The sequence below is a fragment of the Ovis aries genome, chromosome 1 (genome assembly GCF_016772045.2).
Source record: "Ovis aries strain OAR_USU_Benz2616 breed Rambouillet chromosome 1, ARS-UI_Ramb_v3.0, whole genome shotgun sequence".
In the NCBI taxonomy this organism is placed as follows: Eukaryota; Metazoa; Chordata; class Mammalia; order Artiodactyla; family Bovidae; genus Ovis; species Ovis aries.
Genome location: NC_056054.1, coordinates 163,465,024 through 163,487,679, shown reverse-complemented (window position 1 = coordinate 163,487,679; position 22,656 = coordinate 163,465,024). Strand labels below are relative to the sequence as shown.

Below are 22,656 nucleotides of genomic sequence, written 5' to 3'. Positions count from 1 at the left end.
TAGCTAGGGAAGAGCAGCGAAATGGGGGCAGGAACCAGGAAATCACGCATCTTGTAAACAGCAGGAGTTCATCGACAGACAAAGAAAAGCAGAAACCTCCAGACTGACAGAAAATTGGGTGATAAGGGTTTGAGTAGCAGATGAAGAAAGGTGAGGAAAGGTGGGAATCTCTTGTAACCAAATGTAACCTTTTGTTCACTGTGCTCTCATAAGCACAAAAAGATTAGCCTCACAATAAGAAGCCTCTATGGATTTCTGAGGCAATATTATTCTTATCCGGGTGTATTCCTCCAGCGCATTTACCAAGTGACAGGAAGGGCTACTAGTTTTGAGTGAAGCCAGGAGAGAAGGGACTTCCCTGGTGGCTCAGACGGTAAAGCGTCCACCTACAATGCGAGAGACATGGGTTCAATCCCTGGGTTGGGAAAATCTCCTGGAGAAGGAAATGGCAACCCACTCCAGTATTCTTTCCTGCAAAATCCCAAGGACAGAGGAGGCTGGTAGGCTAAAGTCCATGGGGTCACAGAGTCTGACACGACTGAACGACCTCACTTCTCTTCAGGAGAGGAGGCTTTCCAACATATCAAGGCTAATGTAAAAGCTGTTGTGCTCGTGGGCCGTCTCCAGCACAAGCAGTGGTTCTGGAGGTGGCAGTGGAAGAGCTCGGCACCTTTGACAGACTTCTGGAGGTGGGTCATAGTGCATGCCCTTAGAATTCTGAGCAGAGCACTGCCATCCTCTAGATAACTACGCTAATTTAGAGAAACAACCGTTGGCCTGCTAGTGGGCCTTAGGAGGAAAAGAATGTTTAACCATGGCCATCAATTTTCCATGATACCAGAGCTGCCCTTGCTAAGCTGAATAGTATCCCTGTCACTTTCCATGCAGTTGGGTATGCACAGAAGCATTTCTTCATCAAATGAAATTAGTATATATAAACTTGATCAAGCAGGTTCAGGCCCTAAGGGCACAAGTAAGTTACTAAAGCAGTGGTCCAAACTCTATTTGCCTTCACTCTTGCTGCAATGGCTTCTGTCTCCCAGCCTGGGCCTGCGTCCTTATGAGTAGTTGACCAAGAAGACTGAGGCCTGATTTACGGATGGTTCTGAATGGTGTGCAGGCACCATCATAAAGTGGACAGCTGCGGCACTACAGCTCCTCTCTGTGGCATTGCAGAGGACAGTGGTGAAGGAAGAGCTTTCCAGTGAGCAGGTCTTTGACTGTTGCACCTGATGGTACACTTTGGTTGGGGGGAGAAATGGACAGTTGTGTGATTATATGCCAATTTATTGATTGTGGCCAGTGGTTTGGTGGAATATTCATTGACTTTGAAGGACTATGATAGGAAATCAATGACAAAGCGATTTGTAGAAGAGTTATGTTAATAGATCTCTCTGAATGGGCAAAAAACATGAAGGTATTTGTGTCCCATGCAAATGTTCACCCAAAAAAGTGATCTCAGTAGAACAGGATATTATCACTAAGTGATTAAGATGATGGTAAAGAATCCACCTGTAGTGCAGGAGACCTGGGTTCTGTCTCTGGGTCAGGAAGCTCCCATGGATAAGGCAATGGAGACCCACTCCAATTTTCTTGCCTGGAGAATCCCATGGAGAGAGGAACCTGGTGGGCTACAGTCCATGCGGTTGCAGAGTCAGACACAACTGAGGAATTAAACATACGATGTATAGACACCAGTCAATCTTTCTCAAGCACCTCAGTCACCACTCAGTGGGCTCCCAAATTAAGTGGCCAAGGTGGTAGGGACAGAGGTTATTGATAGGCTCAACAACATTTATTCCCCTTCCTAAGTCCAGCTTCATTTTGGCCACTGCTGGGTACCCAGTCAGTCAGCAGTCGACCCAACATTAAGCCCTTGGTGTGGCACCACCATTCATTAGCATGATCAGCTGTGTATCTGGTGGCAGCGTGGTTACATCTGAAGTGGGAGTCCTTTGTTCTTATTGGAATATACACTTACTCTAGGTATGTCTAGATTTAATGACTTCCCTGCAGTCGATGCTTCTGCCAATATTATCATCTTTGGTCTTATAGAATTCCTTATCCACTGTCATTGTTGTTGTTCAGTCACTCAGTCATGTCCAACTCTTTGCAACCCCATGGAGTGCAGCATGCCAGGCTCCCCTGTTTCTCACTGTCTCCCAGAGTTTGCTCAAACTCGTGTCCATTGAGTCAGTGATGCCATTCAACCATCTCATGCCCTTTCAGCCCTTCTCCTCCTGCCTTCATCTTTCCCAGCCTCAGAGCCCATGTCTCCTGCATTGGCAGATGGATTCTTTACCACTGAACCACCAGGGAATCTCTGTCACAGTATTCTTAATAGCACTGATTCTGGTCAAGGAATTCACTTCAGAGCAAAAATAAGTGTGGCAGTGTGCCCGTACTTGTGAAAATCACTGGTCTTACTCTATCCCCCATCATTCTAAAGCATGCAGTTTGATAGAATGGCGAATCTCTGAACCAACCACCAGTATGTTATACTGTTTCACCCATAGCAGATTAATGGGTCTAGAAATCAAGGAGCGAAAATGGGAGTGGCATCAGTCACTATTAACTCTAAAAACTCCTACAGAATATTCGTTTCTTGTTTCTGTGTTTTTCTGTCCTTCTGGCCTTACACTCTGACTTACAGAGGGAGGAATGTTTCCACCGGGACACAAAACCATGATTCCACTGAGCTGAAGGTAGATTGACACTCAGTACCTTGGGTCTGCATTCCTCCGAATCAGCAGACAAAAAAGAAATTCTGTGGTGGCCGAGGTGATTGATGACAACTACCAGAACGCAGTTAGATTATTCTACAAAGGGAGTAAGGAAAAGAATGTCTGGAGTAGAGAAGATTCTCTAGTCTCTCAGTGTTTTCATTCCCATGATTAAGGTCATTGAACAACTTCAACAAACAAGTCAGACAGTACTTCTAATGGCTCAGACTCTTCAGGAATGAAAGCTTGCTCTACCCTACCAGGTGAAGAACAGTGTTCATCTGAGAGCCTTCCTGAAGCCAATAGGAATATAGACTATGTAGAGAACTAATTCACTTAAAATATCAGCTACAAAATAAATATCAGCTACAATCATGTGAGCTGTTACAGATATGAGGACAGTAATTGCCAAGAGGTTTCTTTCTTAGTGTGATGTGGATACATTTGTGTATGTGTAAAGCAAATGACTGAGCAACTGAACTGAACTGAACTGAACTGAATTGAGGGTAAATGTCTTAGTTTTCTTTCCAGTCTCCTTTCCTTGGCATGTGCATAGGATATCCTGACTGTATAGTATAGAGGTTGAGGGTTGTCCATTTGCCATTATAGTATTTAAGTTACCATTTATCATGGAGAGAAATAAATATCACTCAAAGGATTTACCTACTTTCCTGGGGAAGGAGATAGTACCTTTTCCATTATCCACAAATGGGTGTGTTATGTTAGGCGGACTATAACTTTATTCTTCTTATATGTGGAGATAACATATGGCTTTAGGAGATATGTATGGGTGCCACGGTGATTATGGATAGATTTTAAGGTTAGTTTTATGTGTCAACATGGCTGGGATGTGGGCTGTCCATTAATCTGATTAAACATTATTTTGGAGTGTGTCTGTGAGACTGTTTCCAGAAGTGATTAGTATGGAAGTGGTGGACTGAGTAAAGCACGTGATCCTCCCAGTGTACCCGGACATCATCCAGTCTGCTAGGGGTCTGAATGTAACAGCAAGGCAAAGGACGGTTGAATTCAGTTTCTGCTTGCCTGGTTGACACTGATCTTTAGGTGCTCTAGGTGATCCTGATTCTCAAGACTTTGTACTCAGACAGGAATCTATACCATCGGCCCTCCTGTCTCAGGCCTTCTTTTGAATTACGACACTTGCTGTCTTCAGTCTCCAGCAGTGTTGCAGGCAACTGGCTGAATTTAGAAAAATGGTATCATGCTAAACACCTAAATAACTGGTAAACAATACAGATTGATTTTCAAAGTATCTTTTTAAAGGAATCATATTCTCTAAATACAGAATATATATTCTTTATATGTGAAATATGTTTTCTGAAATCTGGATTTTTCAAAAGTGTATATTTTACCTCTTTCTTAATGTGCCACTCTAATGAAAAATAATGTACTCAATTAATAAATCTGTAACAGAAGGTGAGTGGAATCACATCATTTGACTATTTTGATAATTTCTGGAAGGCATAAAGCGGTTTGAATTGTACTGAAGGTCAGAACAGAGGAGTCTGTAGACCAAACATCTGTAGGAAAAGGCTACAAGGAGGTCTGAGTTTCTTGGAAGCCTCCAACTGTCTGTTCGGTACTCACCAAGCTAAATTAAGACTTGATAGGTTATACAGCCCACTCATATACTCATAACTTGACATGAGACTTCTCATTCAAAGAAAAATCCATTAGGAAATGTCCTTAATGACAGTAGAAGAAAATGCATACATTTAGCCTGCACTTTCAGTTAGTGTTTGAGTCACTACAGTGTATGAAAAAGCAAAAATCCACATAATTGACAGGAAGCCGTCTGAACAATGGAAACATTGTATACCAATAATAATCGACAAACTATAGACATATACAATTAAAATGAATCTTTAGGGAGAAGATTAAAAGCAACTTGAAAGTGATCAATCCACTCCATTTTCCTAGAACTGAGAATGCTTCAGAGAAATTAAAATAAGACAAATGAACTGGTCTGATCTTGTGACCTGCACAAGACTCTAGGAATATAAAGTAATGTATTTTTTAAAAATACTTGTAGCTGAAAACCATTCTATGGTCACCAGTAAACCTCTTTCTCCAGCCACACTTGTCATCACCAGATAAGCTCATGAAAAAGGCAAAATGATGATAAGAACAAAGGTTACATGTGACTCCTACATCATTAACTTCCACTTAACATGGACAGCTTGCCTAAGGTCATGTCAGAGTGCTCCATTTGCCAGTATAGATTACAGCATTGAGTCCCCAATATTTCACCATTAATGGGGGTGGTTAGCCAGCTACATGGTGGTAGGTTGATTACTTTGACAGTTTTCCATCAAGAAAGAGTTGGTGTTTTGTTCTTACTAGAATAGATATTTACTCTAGATACAGATTTGCCTCCCCTACAGGCAGTGCTTCTGCTGAAACAACCGTCTGTGCACTTACAGGATTCCTTATCCACTGTCATGGTGCATTTCATTCCACATTTCATTGCCTCTGATCAAGGAATTTCCTTCATAGCAAATGAAATGTCATAATGGCTCCATTATTATTAAATTCACTTGTCTTATCCTGTTCCCTAAAATTCTGAAGCAGCTAATTTGAGTGAAAGATACAATGGACTTTTAGAACTAAGTTACAAAATTTCCTGTATGATAATACCAGAAAGTTCAAAGTTCAGAAGGATATTTTTTTAATCTACATCCAGTACATAGTACTGTTTCTCAGATAGGATTTGCTCTGCTTCAGGGATCACAGCCTTGCCGTGGCAAAGAGGCTGTGGAAACTTAATGAAGCTATGAGCCATGCCATGCAGGGCCACCCAGGATGGACAGATTATAGCAGAGAGTCCTCACAAAACATGGTTCACTGGAGGAGCGACTGGCAAACCACTCCAGATTTCTTGCTACAAGAACCCCATGAACACTATGAAAAGGAAAAATGATATGATATTTTTTGGGGTGACAAAGATGACACCCCCCCCCCCAAGCTCAGAAGCTGTCCAATATGCTACTGGGGAAGAGTGGAGAACAATTACCAATAGTTCCAGAAAGAATGAAGAGGCTGGGCCAAAGCAGAAATGACACTCAGTTGTGGATGTGTCTGGTGTCTGGTGGTGAAAGTTAAGTCTGATGCTATAAAGAACAGTATTGCATAAGAACCTGAAATATTAGGTCTATGAATCAAGGTAAATTGGATGTGGTCAAACAGGAGATGGCAAAAGTTAACCTCAACATCTTAGGAATCAGTGGACTAAAATGGAAGAGAATGGGTGAATTTAATTAAGATGACCATTATATCTACTATTGAGGGCAAAAACCCCTTAGAAGAAAGGGAGTAGCCCTTATAGTCAACAAAAGAGTCTGAAATGCAGTACTTGGGTAGTCAATTCCAAAGAAGGAATGTCAAAGAATGTTCAAACTATCATACAATTGCATTCACTTCACGTGTTAGCAAGGTTATGCTCAAAATTCTTCAAGCTATGTGTGAATCCATCAGCAGGATGTGAAGTGAGAACTTCCAGATATACAAGCTGGGTTTAGAAAAGCAGAGGAACCAGAGGTCAAATTCCCAATATTTGTTGGATCATAGAGAAAGCAAGGGAATTCCAGAAAAACTTCTATTTCATTGACTACACTAAAGCCTTTGACTGTGTAGATCACAACAAACTGTGGCAAATTCTTAAAGAGATGGGAACATCAGACCACCTTACATGTCTTCTGAGACACCTGTATGCAGATCAAGAAGCAGCAGTTAGGACTGGATATGAAACAATGGACTGGTTTCTAATTAGAAAATGAGTATGTCAAAGCTGTATACTCTCACCTGCTTATTTAACTTATATGCGGAGTACATCATGTGACATGCTGGGTTGAATGACTCACAAGCTGGAATCAAGACTTCTGGGAGAAATATAAACAACCTCAGATATGCAGATATACCACTCTAATGGCAGAAAGTGCAAAGAGGAACTGAGGAGCCTCTTGATGAGGGTGAAAGAGGTGAAAGAGGAGGCGTGAAACTCAAGATTAGTAAAACTGAGATCATGGCATCCCATCTCATCCCATAATGGAAAATAGAAGGGAAAAAAGTGGAAGCAGTGACAGATTTTATTTTCTTGGGCTCCAGAATCACTGAGAATGTTTACTGCAGCCATGAAATTAAAAGATGCTTACTCCTTGGAAGGAAAGCCATGACAAACCTAGGCAGCTTATTAAAAAACAAAGATACCCATTTGCCAACAAAGGTCCATATAGTCAAAGCTGTAGCTTTTCCAGTAGTTACATACAGATGTGAGAGTTGAACCACAAAGAAGGCTGAGTGCTGAAGAGCTGATGCTTTCATGTTGTGGTGCTGGAAAAGATTTCAGAGTCCCTGGTACAGCAAGGAGATCAAATCAGTTAATCCTAAAGGAGATAAATTCTGAATATTCATTGAAAGGACTGACGCTGAAACTGAAGCTCCAGTATTTTGTTTACCTGATGCAAAGAGCTGACTCATTGAAATAAACCCTGATGCTGGGGCAAATTGAAGGCAATCTTTTCCTTTCCTGCCGGAGAAGGGGGTGGCAGAGGATGAGATGGTTGGTTGGCATCACCAGTTCAGTGGACATGAATTTGACCAGACTCCAGGAGATAGAGGACAGAGCTGGTGTGCTGCATTCCATGGAGTCACAAAGAGTTGAACATGACTTCACAATTGAATAACAACACAACAGCAATTCACAACTCAGACTGAGAAATATGGTTCTAGATTTAGTAGAGTTTGTTTTTACTTACCTTGTGATTGTATTGATGTTCTGAACACTGTAAAGGATAATGTTGTCAGCAACTTCTCAATATCACAAAGTGTTGTAAAATGAGGAGAAAAAAATATTTATCCATGTATATAAGGCAGAGGAGCTATAAATTCTCTTAAATATCAAGATTAAATAATTGATACATCTTCATAATAAAGAGTATTTCTGTTGTATTATTTGTGTTTCCAAGTAGTGTTTTCATCTGATATCATCAGTATTTCAGACAACTGGATGAATGTAGCCTGATAGCTTTTACATCTCACTAACATTAAATAATACATATGTCATTTCATAGTTTCTTTTTTTAAAGATATCTGGACAATACTTCTAAAATGTAAGCTTTGTAAGGGTTTATATTTTACATCTTTCCCAACATTCCACAGCAATGACTTATATGATATACAAAATGAAAAAAAACCCACTTTAACAGAAATTAAAATGGGAACACATCAGTGAAGAAATTTTAATGAATTTTAGAAGGCATAAGTTAGTATGGATTTTTCTGAAACATACATCAGAGCACTAGAATCTATAGATTAGACATATTGAAGAGAAGGCTCCAAAGGAAGTCTGTCATCTGACAGGCCTCCAGTGTTTATTTCATACCTACCCAATCTAAAGAAGAACTTGGTAGGTGATACATTGTGCTCAACCTTTTCATTCAAACAAAAATCCAGTTATAGAATCAAATTTTTGTGGTTATCAAAGAAATATGCACCAGTTGCCTATATTAGAAATATAGGCTTTGATTCATAACAGTTTGTGAACAAACAGAAATTTAGATAACTTACAGGGAAAAAAAAATTAGATAACATATAGAGCAATGGGAATATTATACAGCAACAAAATAACAATCCAGGGCAATATGCAATAACATGGATCCTATAGTGAAAAATAATAAAAGTATCTGGACTGTGATTATTCACTCCATTTCTGAGGCTTGGGGATGTCCCTTAGGGAACAAAAACAAGATAAATGAGTTGGTCTAATCTTGTGAGCTTCACTTTTGGATATATGTAATAATGATATTTTTACTTATACTGTTTAATTGTTAATCCAAACATCTACCTAAAGAGTTTCTCTTAATATATAACAGGAGATAATCCTCTTGCTAAGTAGAGCAAGATTAATCACTTTAGGTATATGATACTTGCAATTGTTGTGACTGGTGTGCTGCAGTCCGTAGGGTCACATAAAGTTGGATACAACTGACCGACTGAACAACAGGAAGGTGATCTGACATTCAGTAACCATTGTAGGCCTAGTAATCTTCATGGGCTCATCACAAGATTGATAATAAGCCTTGCACTTTTACTTCATTTAAAGTATTCATTTCAATTCTCTCTCGATTATTTATAGACACAAAGTCCTGCAATTGTCCTCCATTCACTCATAAACAATCCTAACTTTACTATAAAATTAAATGTAATGTAAGTCCCTAGACTACACAGAGCTTTTGCTATCAAGGACATTATATTACATTTTCTTTAGTGATTATACTATTGTATTGCTTAATGCATTTATAAAGCCACACTGAGAATATATGTGTGAACTATGATAATTTCTCTCCTCCTTAATTTTTCTAATATTACACGAACACTTGATTAAAATGTATCTTTATTCTTGGTTTTGAGTTACATATTTGCATATTTTAAGATGTTTACTAGAAATCCCACCTTAGTGAGTCATTAAAATTCTAGGATAGTTATAAGAGGAACAAACTTATATGCAAAACTACAAATAGCAACATCAGATCTCCACAATTATATGACTATTTTAACCAGAGGACAGATAGTAATATGAATTTTAAGCATTTCTTATCAACATTTTTGCCAGTGAATTTATGACTTTCTTATTTCTGAGGCTGTAGATAATTGGATTTAAGAAGGGAATGATAGTGTAAAAGAGGGAGTCCATCATATCTTAATCATTTTCTTGTAAAGATCCAGGGAGCACAGACATGAAGAGAAGAGGCTCATAGTGTAAAGAGACAGATATGAGGTGGGCTCCACAAGTGAAGGCCTTCCTTATGCCTTGTAAAGACTTCTTTTTCAAAACTGTACAGAGAACTAGTGCATAAGAGATAAGAACAATAGAAATGGTGAGTGTCTGTATTGACCCAGCAAAAATGAATACTAACAGAATGTTAATAGAAGGGTCAGTACAAGAAATCTTAAACAGGGGTATAATGTCACAGTAAAAGTGATATACTGTGTTGGAATTGCAGAAGGTTAATCTGAGTAAAAAAAAACATTATGAAGTGTGGCATGAAGCAGACCACCAAAATATGATGAAACAGTCTGTTGGTCATGATCACTGGATAAATTAGTGGTTTGCATATGGCCACATAATGATCATATGCCATAGTTGCCAACAGAAAACATTCTGTATTACACAGATTACAAAGGAAAAAAAATGTATCTTGCATTCAGAAAAAGAGATCATTTTGCTCATGGCAAAGAAGTTGAGCAGCATCTTGGGGGTCACTGTGGAGGATAACCAAATATCCACAAGTGCCAGGTTCCCTAGGAATAAGTACCTGGGGATGTGAAGTTGAGGGTCATTGCAGAGGAGAGTGATTAGACTAAGGTTTCCCATGATGGTGATGAGGTATATTATCAAGAACAGCAGAAACAGGGGCACTTGCCACTTTGGTTGATGTGTAAGTCCTGTGAAAATGAACTCTGTCAGCTCTGTTGCATTTTTTGTTTCCATATCATTAATAGATTGCATCTGAAATACAAGGCAGTAAAGGAGGAGACATTTCTCAAGAATTTTGAAAAGGAAGTTTGGTTAGGGTAATATGAATAGAGCCATATACCAAGCTTGAATGCTCTTTATTTTATTTACTCTTACCAAATGCTTGAAAAGTATTTGCAGAAATCATTTTACTGGAATAATGTAATTATTTCAGTTCAAAAAATGTACAGGTATGAATGGATGTAGAAGAAGAGAAAGACATTCTGAACATGATCGAATTTATGGGGGATTATTAAATGAGATTGAGGAAACGTGTTTAGGGCATGGATATAGTGTCAAATTAAGATGTTAGAAGGGCCTGATTATAAAATAAATTGAACACTAATGAAACTTTATTGAATTTTATTCTTTAAGGAATAGACAAGCTGAAAAATTTTAAAACATAGAGATGCATCCTCAGTTATTTTTAAAGTTAAATAACTGGGTGAATAAAGCAGACTTCAGGGGATGTAGCCTAGGATCAGAAGTACTAATCTGGAAGCTGTGACTATTGATCAGTGATTCTTACAACAGATTACACATTAGAAGTGTCTGGAGAAGGAGGGGTACAAAATAGATTCTGAGGTATTATTATCAAAGTTGATTCTCTAGGTCATGAATGTTATCTAGTAATTTTATTAATGTTTCCTAGGTGATGAAAATAATATGCAGAAATATAATTCCATGTGTGCTTTGACATTGGGGTGATGAGGAATTCAAACAGATAGTTCAAAGTAAATCAGAATGTAGAACCACTAGCACTTGCAGACATATTAGATGTAAAAGCGTGGTTAGTAAAAGAGAGAAAGTCATAAGAGTTACTTGATTACCAGGTAAAAAGTCACCAAATATTCAGATTGAAAACTCAGATGTGGTGGCAAGTTTTTGGAAGGAGCAACCTCTGACAATCCAGGTGATATGTACTAAGCATTATGATTCCATACGAGCATAATAGAAATAATGATTTGGGAATTGTAAAGGTAGCTAATAACAGAATGGGAACGACTAGAGATCTCTTCAAGAAAATTACAGATACCAAGGGAACATTTCACACAAAGATGGGCTCAATAAAGGACAGAAATGGTATGGACCTAACAGAAGCAGAAGATAGTAAGAAGAGGTGGCAAGAATACACAGAACTGTACAAAAAAAATCTTCATGACCCAGATAATCATGATGGTGTGATCACTCACCTAGAGCCAGACATCCTGGAATGTGAAATCAAGTGGGCCTTAGGGAGCATCACTAAAAACAAAGCTAGTGGAGGTGATGAAATTCCAGTGGAGCTATTTCAAATCCTAAAAGATGATGCTGTGAAAGTGCTGCACTCAATATGCCAGCAAGCTTAGAAAACTCAGCAGTGGCCACAGGACTGGAAAATGTCAGTTTCCATTCCAATCCCAAAGAAAGGGAATGCCAAAGAATGCTCAAACTACCACACAATTGCACTCATCTCACACACTAGCAAAGTAATGCTCAAAATTCTCCAAGCCAGTCTTCAGCAATATGTGAACTGTGAACATCCTGATGTTCAAGCTGGTTTTAGAAATGGCAGAGGAGCCAGAGATCAAGCTGCCAACATCTTCTGGATCATTGAAAAAGCAAGAGAGTTCCAGAAAAACATCTATTTCTGCTTTTTTGACTATGCCAAAACCTTGGACTGTATAGATCACAACAACCTGTGGAAAATTCTGAAAGAGATGGGAATACAGACCACCTGACCTGCCTCTTGAGAAATCTGTATGCAGGTCAGGAAACAACAGTTAGAACTGGACATGGAACAACAGACTGGTTCCAAATAGGAAAAGGAGTACGTCAAGGCTGAATATTGTCACCTTGCTTATTTAACTTATATGCAGAGTACATCATGAGAAACACTGGGCTGGAGGAAGCACAAGGTGGAATCAAGATTGCCAGGAGAAATATCAATAACCTCAGATATGCAGATGACACCACCCTTATGGGAGAAAGTGAAGAAGAACTAAAGAGCCTCTTGATGAAAGTAAAAGAGGAGAGTGAAAAAGTTGGCTTAAAGCTCAACATTCAGAAAACTAAAATCATGGCATCTGGTCCCATCACTTCATGGCAAATAGATGGGGAAAGAGTGGGAACAGTGGCTGACTTTATTTTTCTGGGCTCCAAGATCACTGCAGATGGTGATGGCAGCCATAAAATTAAAGACGTTTACTCCTTGGAAGGAAAGTTATGAACAACCTAGATGGCATGTTAAAAAGCAGAGACATTACTTTGTGAAAAAAGTCTGTCTAGTCAAGGCTGTGGTTTTTCCAGTGGTCATGTATGGATGTGAGATTTGGACTATAAAGAAAGCTGAGTGTCAAAGAATTGATGCTTTTGAACTGTGGTGTTGGAGAAGACTCTTGAGAGTCCCTTGGACTGCAAGGAGATCCAACCAGTCCATCCTAAAGATCAGTCCTGAATATTCATTGGAAATACTGATGTTGAAGCTGAAACTCCAATACTTTGGCCACCTGATGTGAAAAACTGACTCATTTGAAAAGACCCTGATGCTGGGAAAGATTGAGGGCAGGAGGAGAAGGGGATGACAGAGGATGAGATGTTTGGATGGCATCACCGACTCAATGGACATGGGTTTGGGTGGACTCCGGGAGTTGGTGATGGACAGGGAGGCCTGGCGTGCTGCAGTCCATGGAGTTGCAAAGAGTTGGACATGACTGAGCAACTGAACTGAATAGTAATAATAAGTATTCACTTATTTCACAATCATTTGAACCAGATTATTAGCTAGTTATGAACATGTCAAACCAGATTAATTCACTGGTTTGACAAGATAATTTACTTTATAAATTTCTATTGTTAATAAATATGCTACCTCTACTTAGACTGTCTGTTGTCACAGAGAGGTGACATTCTCTAGAAGCTGGATTTAATTGAGAGTACTTATTGCCCTACCAGTTTTATAGAAAAACAATTTAACCCCCAGCCTGGAATAGTAATACAGGCAATGTAAATAAACAGTGGCAACAGCTGCAGTTGCTAAATATATATTTGTTTGAATGTGCTTTCTTCTATATAATTTTAAACAATTCAACAAACAAAAAATTTCAATTTAATGTGTAGGTACTTGAGCCATAAATTTGAAAGAGCACTTAGGAAGCACTTTCTGCATACAGTTTTATATACATATATATATACATATATATGCACACAAATATATATATATACATACACACACATACCTGCAACCTTTGTGAGTGTGTGTATATATATGTGTGTATAAAATCAATTTCATATATATGTATGAAATTATATTTCAATGAAATTATTTTATTTCCAAACAAATTGCTGTCAGAATTGGGTTAAAGGAAAGAGAGGTTATTATTTCAGTGATTTAACTTAAAAATCAATCAAAGAATGTAGTTAATGGGATATATATCTTGAGCAAAATTATCAGAAGGATTTCTTACAGAGGAAGGATTATGATTCTGTAAACTCACATTTATTTTTTTAATGTTCTAGTTCTCCAAAACATATCCTATGAAATCGTTATAATTAATCATATAATTATGTATCATTAAAGACTACAAACAGTCTTAAATCTATTTTGCTCATCTAGATTTGACTCATAATAATAAAATAGACAGATTATTCACTATTTGTTTTCCATTCTCAACTGTCTTTGTTGGCATTTTGTAAACCAAATCAAATTAGTATAAAATTTAACAGTATTTTAACATCAGTTTTAAAAATAGATGTTATAGAAATCGTTCTGTCTTACCTATAGCTACCAAAGTTGACAACCTTTTAGTGTTTGACTTTTCAAAGTAGAAAATAGTGCAAAAGTACTGCTTTGACAAGAACACCAGCAGCAATATTTTGCACATTGATTCATTTTGGAGGTTTCACTTTCCAAGCTCAGGAAAATGCTTTTTATATGAATTTGTTTGGAACACAAGACTCAACCAGTTTTATAACTGTGTTCTTTTGGCAGAAAAAGTGTGATTGAAGAACTGTTAATAAAATTCCCCTGATAGATCCCATGGACTCCCATTAGGACAAACCTAAGATTTTCTCCTGGGCATTTTGAGCTTGGACATTTATGAAAAATTCAGATTGTTACACAGGAAATTATAGACTCTGAAATCATAAGAAGCAGTCACTATAGAGAGTTCAGTTTTTAAATTAGTTTTTGTTGGCATATAGCTGCTTTAGAATGTTGTATTAGTTTCTACTGTATAGCAAAATGAACCAGTCATACATATATATTTACCTCCTCCCTTTTGGACTTCCCTCCCGTTCAGGTACCACAGTGCGTTGAAACTAGTACACTCCCTAACACCATACACACAAATGAACTCAAAATAGATTAACCTGAATGTCAGGTCAGACACAATGGAACTCTTAGAGGAGAACATAGGCAGAACTGTGACATAAATTTCAGCGAGATCTTTTCTGACCCACCTCTTAGAGTCATGAAAATAAAAACAAAAATAAATAAATGGAATTGAATGAAACTCAAAAGCTTTTTCACAGCAAAGTAAACTATAAACAAGTTGAAAAGACAACCCTCAGAATAGTAGGAAATATTTGCAAACAAAGCAATGGACAAGGATTAATCTCCAAAATATACAAGCAGCTCAATATCAAAAAGCAAACAACCCAATAAAAAATGGGCAGAGACCTATTAGACATTTATGTCTAAATAGACATTTATGCAAAGACATACAGATGGCCAACAAACAAGTGAACAGATGCTCAACATCATTAATTACTTGAGAAATGCAAATCAAAAATATTAATACAATGAGGCATCACTTCACACAGGTCAGAATGGCCATCGTCAATCTACAAAGAATAAATGCTGCAGAGGGTATGGAGAAAAGGGAACCTCCATGCCCTATTCTTGTGAGTGTAAAAGTAGACAACCACTCAGTATGGAGGTTTCTTAAAAAACGAAACATTCAATTACCATATGACCCAGCAATCCCACTCCTGGGTATATACCCAAGAAAATCACGATTCAAATAATACATGCAGCCCAATGTTCACAGCTGCACTATTTACAAGAGCCAGGACATGGAAGCAACCTAACCTGACAGCATCAGAAAGTGAATAGCTGTTGCACTGAAACTCCTCTCCTTGACATCCCTGAAGGACACTGGTGATGGGAAAACATTCCAGCGAGCAGAACTGTAATCATTGCACCTGGTTGTTCAATTTATTCTGGAGAAATGGACAGATGTGTGAATATATACCCATTCATTGGCTTTGGCCAGTGGTTTGGTGGGACGTTCAAAGCCTTTGAAGGAAAATGACTGGAAATTGATGACAAGGAAATCTGTAAAAGAGTTTTGTTAATAATTTCTCTAAATGGGCACAAACATGAAGATATTTGTGTCCCATGTGAATGTTCACACACACACAAAATATATATATATATATAGTGACCTCAGCAGAATAGGATATTAAGTGATTAAGATGACCCAATGACTGGACACTAGTTACTCTTTCTCGAGTAACCTTGTCATCATTCAATTGTTGTTCAGTTGCTCAGGCATGTCCAATGCTTTGCAATCCCATGGAGAGAAACACACCAAACTTCCCTGTCCTTCACCATCTCCCAAAGTTTGTTTAAACTCATGTCCATTGAGTGGATGATGCCATCCATCCATCTTGTCCTCTGATATTCCCATCTCCTCCTGTCAGCTATCTTTCCTAGAATCAGGGTCTTTTCTAATCAGTCAGCTCTTCAAATCAGGTGGCCAAAATACTGGAGATTGCTTCTCAACAGAAGTTCCTCCAACAAATTTTCAGGATTGATTTTCTTTAGAATTGAATGGTTTGATCTCCTTGCAGTCCAAGGAACACTCAAGAGTCTTCTCCAACACCACAGTTCAAAACCATCAATTCTTTGGTGCTCAGCCTTATCTATGGTCCAACTATCACATCCATACATGACTACTGGAAAAATCATAGCTTTGACAACATGGACCTTTGTTGGCAAAGTAATGTCTCTGCTTTTTAATATGCTGTCTAGGTTTATCATAGCTTTTCTTCCAAGGAGCAAGCGCCTTTTAATTTCATGGCTGCACTCACCATCTGCAGTGATTTTGGAGCCCCCCTCAAAATAAAGTCTTTCTCTGTTTTCATTGTTTCTTCATCTATTTGCTACGAAGTGATGGGACTGGATGGCATGATCCTAGTTTTTTCAAGGTGAGTTTTAAGCCAGCTTTTTCACTCTCCTCTTTCACCTTCATCAAGGGGCTGTTTAGTTCCTTTTCCCTGTCTGCCATAAGGGTGGTGTCATCTGCATACCTGAGGTTATTGATAATTCTCCCGGCAACCTTGATTCCAACTTATGCTTCATCCACCCTGGGATTTTCACATGATGTAATCTGCATATAAGTTAAATAAGTGGGGTAACAATATACACCCTTGACATACTCCTTTCCCAATTTGGAACCAGTTCATTGTTCCATGTCCAGTTCTAACTGTTGCTTCTTGACCTGCATGCATGTTTCACAGGAGGCAGGTAAGGTGGTCTGGAATTCCCATCTCTTTGAGAATTTTCTAGTTTGTTGTGATCCACACAGTCAAAGTCTTCAGCATAGTCAATGAAGCAGAAGTAGGTGTTTTTCTGGAATTCTCTTGCTTTTTCTATGATCCAACAGATGTTAGCAATTTTATCTCTGGTGCCTCTGCTTTTTCTAAATCCAGCTTTAACATCTGGAAGCTCTCAGCTTGGAGAATTTTGAGCATTACTTTGCTAGCATGTGAAATGAATACAGCTGTGTGGTAGTCTGAACATTCTTTGGCATTGCCCTTCTTTGAGATTGGGATGAAAACTGACCTTTTCCAGTCCTGTGGCCACTGCTAACTGTTCTAAATTTGCTGGCATATTGAGTGCAGCTCTTTAACAGCATCATCTTTTAGGATTTGAAATATCTCAACTGGAATTCCATCACCTCCACTAGCTTTGGTTTTAGTGATGCTTCCTAAGGCCCACTTGATTTCACAATCCAAGATGTCTGGCTGTAGGTCATTGTGGTTATCTGTGTCATGAAAATCTTTTTTGTATAGTTCTTCTGTGTATTCTTGCCACCTCTTCTTAATATCTTCTGCTTCTGTTAGGTCCATACCATTTCTGTCCTTTAGTGTGCCCATCTTTACATGAAATGTTCCCTCGGTATCTCTAATTTTCTTGAAGAGATCTCTAGTCTTTCCCATTCTATTGTCTTCCTCTATTTCTTTGCATTGCTCACTTAGGAAGCCTTTCTTATCTCTCTGCTGTTCTTTAGAACTCTGCATTCACATGGGTATATCTTTCCTTTTCTCCATTGCCTTTCACTTCTCTTCTTTTCTCAGCTACTTGTAAGGCCTCCTCAGACAACCATTTTGCCTTTTTGCATTTCTTTTTCTTGGGGATGGTCTTGATCACTGCCTCCTGTACAATGTCATAAACTTCTGTCCATAGTTCTTCAGGCACTCTGTCTATTAGATCTATTCCCTTGAATCTATTTGTCACTTGGCTGTATAATCATAAGGGGTTTGATTTAGGTCATACCTGAATGGTCTAGTGGTTTTCCCTACTTTCTTTAATTTAAGTCGGAATTTTGCAATAAGGAGTTCATGTTCTGAGCCACAGTCAGCTCCCAGTGTTGTTTTTGCTGACTGTATAGAGCTTCTCCATTTTTGGCTGCAAAGAATATAATCAATTTCACTTCAGTACTGAGCATCTGGTGATGTCCATGTGTAGAGTCATCTTGTGTTGTTGGAAGACAGTATTTGCTATGACCAGCTCATTCTCTTGACAAAACTCCGTTGGCCTTTTCCCTGCTTCACATTGTACTCCAAGGCCAAACTTGCCTGTTACTCCAGGTATCTCTTGACTTCCTGCTTTTACATTCCAGTCCCCCATGATGAAAAGGACATATTTTTTGGTGTTAGTTGTAGAAGGCCTTGTAGGGGAATCTTAGATGCTATCCTTGATTCTCCAGACAAGAATACTGGAGTGGATTACCACACCCTCTTCCAGAGGATCTTCCTTATCCAGGGGTCAAACCCGTGTCTCCTGTGGCTCCTGACTTTCAGGCAGATTCTGTACCTCTGAGGCACCAGGGAAGCCCCATCATTTAATGGGCTCCTAAACAAAGTGGCCATAGTGGCAGGGACTGAGGTTATTGATTGGCTCAACAATATTGACTTTCCCTTCCTAAGTCCCTAAGCTTTACTCTGTCCTCTGCTGGGTGTGCAGCCACAGCTGAGACCAATATTGCATCCTTAATGTGGCCCCATCATTCATCAGAGTGATCAGTTGTGTATTTGGTGGCAGCGTGATTTCACTGGAAGTGGAAGTAGAAATGGAAATAAAGTGGAAGTAGAAATGGAAATAAAAGTGATCTGTTCTACTGGAATAGATACTTACTCTAGATACAGATATGTCTAGATATGTGACATTCCTGCAGTCAATGCTTCTGCCCAAATTATCAGCCTTATTCTAACATATTTCCTATTCCAATGTCATAATGTTCTTAACAGTACTGATTATGGTCAAGGAACTCACTTCAGAGCAAAATAAGTGTGGCAGTGTGCCCCTGCTTGTGGAATTCAGTGGCCTTACCCTGTGCACCACTCTCTGAAGCATATAGTTTGATAGAATGGTAAATGGCCATTGTAAAGCTTCAGTTATAGCAGAACTATATGGCAATATCTCACAAAGCTAAGACAAGTATCTCCAGAAAGCTGAAATTTCTGAACCAAACACCAGTGTATGATACTGTTTCATGGGTCTAGGAATCAAGGGGCAGAATTGGGAGTGGCAGCAGTGACTACTGCCCCTAGTGACCACTACAAAATATTTATTTCTTGTTCCTGTGTTTTTCTGCCCTTCTGGCATTGCACTCTCACTTCCAAATGGAGGATTGTTTCTACCCAGACACAAACTGTGATTTCACTTACCTGAAAGTAAACTACCACTCACTACTTTTGAATCTGTATTCCTCTGTGTTATCAAACAAACAAAGGAGTTACTGTGCTGATTGAGGTGATAGATGGCAAATACCAAGAGGAAACAGGACTGTTCCACAAAGAGAGTAAGGAAGAGTAGATCTGGAATGCAAATGATACACTAGGGTGAACTTTCAGACTATTTTTATAGTTCTATTTATGTAGGAGCCAGTAGATGTGTAGAAACTCCATTCTTCTTGTTCTCTAAATATCTTAATATTGTAAATTTTTTGCCACTGATTGTTTCAAAATAATGGGTTTATTTTTTATTAACTCACACTTTCTATAATCAAATATCATAGATTTTTGGCCTTATAACACAGACATTTATTTTTTACATTCTGGAGGTTGGGAAGTCTGAGTCCAAGGGTCCAGCAAACACTGTACTGGTGAGAATTTGCTTTCTGGCTGGCAAACAGCTGCCTTCTCATATGGCCTTTCCTAGCTGAGTACACCTGTAGAGAAAGCTAGCTCTCTTGTCTCTCTCCCTTACTATAAGGGTACTAATCCCATCATGAAAAGCCTTACCCTTATGACCTCAGTTAGTCAGTTCAGTCACTCAGTCATGTCCAACTCTTTGCACCCTCATGAATTGCAGCACACCAGGCTTCCTTGTCCAGCACCAAATCCCAGAGCTTGCTCAAACTCATGTCCATTGAGTCTGTGATGCCATCAAACCATGTCATCCTCTGTCATCCCCTTCTCCTCCTGCCTTCAATTTTTCCCAGCATCAGGGTCTTTTCCAATGAGTCAGTTCTTCACATCAGGTGGCCAAAGTACTGGAGTTTCAGCTTCAGCATCAGTCCTACCAATGAATATTCAAGTCTGATTTCCTTTAGGATTGACTCGTTGGATCTCCTTGTATCTAAGGGACTCTCAAGAGTCTTTTCCAACACCACAGTTCAAAAGCATCAGTTTTTTGGTGCTCAGCTTTCTTTATAGTCCAACTGTCACATTCATACATGACTAATGGAAAACCATAGTTTGACTAGATGGACCTTTGTTGGCAAAGTAATGTCTCTGCTCTTTAATATGCTGCCTAGGTTTGTCATAGCTTTTCTTTCAGGGAGCAGGCATCTTTTAATTTCATGGCTGTACTCACCACCTGCAGTGATTTTGGAGCCCAAGAAAATAAAGACTCTCACTGTTTCCACTATTTCCCCATCTATTTGCCATGAAGTGATGGGACCAGATGCCATGATCTTAGTTTTCTGAATGTTGAATTTTAAGCCAGCTTTTCCACTCTCCTCTTTCACTTTCATCAAGAGGCTCTTTAGTTCTTCACTTTCTGTCATAAGGGTGGTGTCATCTGCATATCTGAGGTTATTGATATTTCTCCCGACAATCTTGATTCCAGCATGTGCTTCATCCAGCCTGGCATTCTGCATGATGTACTTTGCATATAAGTTAAATAAGCAGGGTGACAATATATAGCCTTGACATACTCCTTTCCAAATTTGGAACCAGGCTGTTGTTCCATGTCCAGGTCTAACTGTTGCTTCTTGATCTGCATACAGTTTTCTCAGGAGACAGGTCAGGTGGGCTGGTATTCCCATATCTTTCAGAATTTTCCACAGTTTATTGTGATCCATATACAGTCAAAGGCTTCAGCATAGTCAATGAAACAGAAACAGATGTTTTTCTGGAATTCTCTTGCTTTTTCTATGATCCAACAGATGTTGGTAATTTGATCTCTTATTCTTCTGCTTTTTCTAAATCCAGATTGAACATCTGGAAGTTCTTGGTTCGCATACTGTTCAAGCCCAGCTTGGAGAATTTTGAGCATTACTTTCCTAGCATGTGAGATGAGTGTAATCATACGGTAGTTTGAACATTTTTTGGCATTTCCTCTCTTTGGGACTGGAATAAAATGTGACCTTTTCCAGTCCTATGGCCACTACTGAGTTTTCCAAATTTGCTGGCATATTGAGTGCAGCAGTTTAACAGCATCATCATTTAGGATTTGAAGTAGCTTAACTGGAATTCCATCGCCTCCACTAGCTTTGTTCATAGTGATGCTTCCTAAGGCCCATTTGATTTCACATTCCAGGATGTCTGCTCTAGGTGAGTGATTAGACCATCATGGTTATCTGTATCATGAAGATCTTTTTTGTATAGTTCTTCTGTGTGTTCTTGCCACCTCTCTTAATATCTTTTGCTCTGTTAAGTCCATACCATTTCTGTCCTTTATTGAGCCCATATTTGCATGAAATGTTCCCTTGGTATCTCTAATTTTCTTGAAGAGATCTCTAGTCTTTCCCATTCTATTGTTTTCCTCTATTTCTTTGCATTGATCACTGAGAAGGCTCTCTTGTCTCTCCTTGCTATTCTTTGGAATTCTGTAATCAAACGGATATATCTTTCCTTTTCTCCTTTGCCTTTCACTTCTTTTCTCAGCTATTTGTAAGGCCTCCTCAGACAATCATTTTGCCTTTTTGCATTTCTTTTTCTTGGGAATGGTCTTGATCACTGTTTCCTGTACAATGTCATGAACCTTTGTCCATATTTTTTCAGGCACTCTGTCTATCAAATCTAATCCCTTGAGTCTGTTTCTCACTTCCACTGTATAATCATAAGGGATTTGACTTAGGTCATACCTGATTGGTCTCATGGTTTTCCCTACTTCCTTCAATTAAAGTCTGAATTTTGAAACAAGGAGTTCATGATCTGAGCCTCATGATTTTACAACCTCATCTGAGACTAATTACCTGCCAAACAGTCTACTCTAATACCACCATATTAAGGGGTTGGTGCTTCAACATACAAATTTGGGGGGAAACTGACATTCAGCCCCTACAGTAGTCTGCACTTGTGTGCTCATTGTGTGCTCAGGACTCTTTGTGACCCTGTGGACTGTTCCACCTGACTCCTCTGTTTTTGGAATTTTCCAGGTAGGAATACTGGAGGGGGTTGCCATTTCCTCCTCTAGGGGATCTCCCTCGCCCAGGGATCTAACCCACATGTCTTGTGCCTCCTCTATTGGCAGGCAGATTCTTTGCCACTGTGCTAATTGACAGATTTCAAAGACTGAGACCATTTCCTTCCTATTCTGCCACTTGTTTCTTTCCCATGCCCATTTCAAATTAGGTCCTCAATTTAAACTGTTAGCTTTCTGACACAGTGAAGATTTTCAGACTACCCAATAACAAGCATAGCTAGAAGGGGCCTTAGAAAGCATTATGGACAGGGAGAGGCAACTCACTCCTTTTTGGTCCTCATAGAAGCAGGCTGAGTTAAGAGAATCCTTCAACAGTGAAAGTCAGGTCAAAATCCTTGAATCCTTTCTCATGTTTTCTTCATTGCTTTCCCATTGTGTTTATAGTTCTGTGTCAAATGAAAGTTGAGTACACAAGAAATGAGCTCACTATGTCCTAAATAAAGTAGAATAGAAGACCTTTTGATGGTCAGCAGCAT

The 22,656-nt window shown here is 39.0% G+C and overlaps 1 pseudogene; it reads right to left on the bottom strand.

The window, feature by feature from the left end:
- Window positions 1–9,324: 9,324 nt before the first annotated feature.
- Window positions 9,325–10,233, bottom strand: LOC105609875 (olfactory receptor 5H2-like; annotated as a pseudogene).
- Between the last annotated feature and the right edge of the window lie 12,423 nt (window positions 10,234–22,656).